Below are 1040 nucleotides of genomic sequence, written 5' to 3'. Positions count from 1 at the left end.
ACAAACTATTAAAACAAATGTGCTAAAACAGTTTCATTGTAAAGATAACTATAAAAGTGTGAAATGTCCCTTTTTTCATTTTTTCATCAAATATGATCAAAGGAAATAAAAGTGCCTGTAGTCTAAGAATCACCCGTATGGCATTGCCATTTATGTTTGTGCTCATTTCCAGCAAAATATCAAAACCTAAAGTCCTCTAGCTGCAGCACCCACCCCTGTAGCGCGTCCCCACCAACTTTAATAACAGAGTTGCAGCTAAATATTTCATTTTAGTCTCATAAGTTAAAACATCCTGCAATATTTAGCTATTTTGTCCGTGTATGCTTTCCTGAAATACATCAATTCCATTCAATACCCCATGAAAAGTAATTAAAAACATTTACAGTTATGAATTTTTTTTAATGGTCGGGCTAAGAACAGGCAGTGATTTGGTGGAAAAATAATGATAAATGTGAAGGATGTGGAAAAAAAGAAAATGTAGAACATGCACTGATGAACTTCAAAACATATGAACATGAAAGGGAGAAATTGAGAAGGATGGAAGGAAGGACAGGCAAAGAATGGAGTCTTAAAGGAATATTGTGAAATGAATATAAAGGATATTTACAGAAGGGAAGAATTATTTATTTATCTACAGAATACAAAATTAAAAAAATTGAAAATACCGGTACTTTACATCAAATAGAAATTTGATGTAATGTTGCTACACACTCATGTACAGTAGGTGGCGGTATGCACCTTAAAGTTCCTTGCGATCCGCCATAATAGAAAAGAAGAATTATTTCATTAAATTCTTTTAAATTTTAAAGTTTATTGAACAATAATTTAACACAAAAAAAACAGTTAAGCAGCTCGTTATATTTTAGCCCTCTCTCATCAGAAATGTTTCACAAAAGGCTATTAAAACCCCAAAGTTGTAAAAAAAAAAAAAAAAAAAAACCTTCAAGAAGAAGAAGAACAGGAAGTGACTTCAACTGGGAAACTACACTACCCAGAAACCCCTACTCTAACGTGATTGGCTCGCTGGAGAATGTGACGTT

Source organism: Cyprinodon variegatus, unplaced genomic scaffold, assembly GCF_000732505.1.
Source record: "Cyprinodon variegatus isolate N-32 unplaced genomic scaffold, C_variegatus-1.0 Scaffold583, whole genome shotgun sequence".
In the NCBI taxonomy this organism is placed as follows: Eukaryota; Metazoa; Chordata; class Actinopteri; order Cyprinodontiformes; family Cyprinodontidae; genus Cyprinodon; species Cyprinodon variegatus.
The sequence above is the reverse complement of the archived record's forward strand: the minus strand, read 5'-3'. Positions refer to the sequence as shown.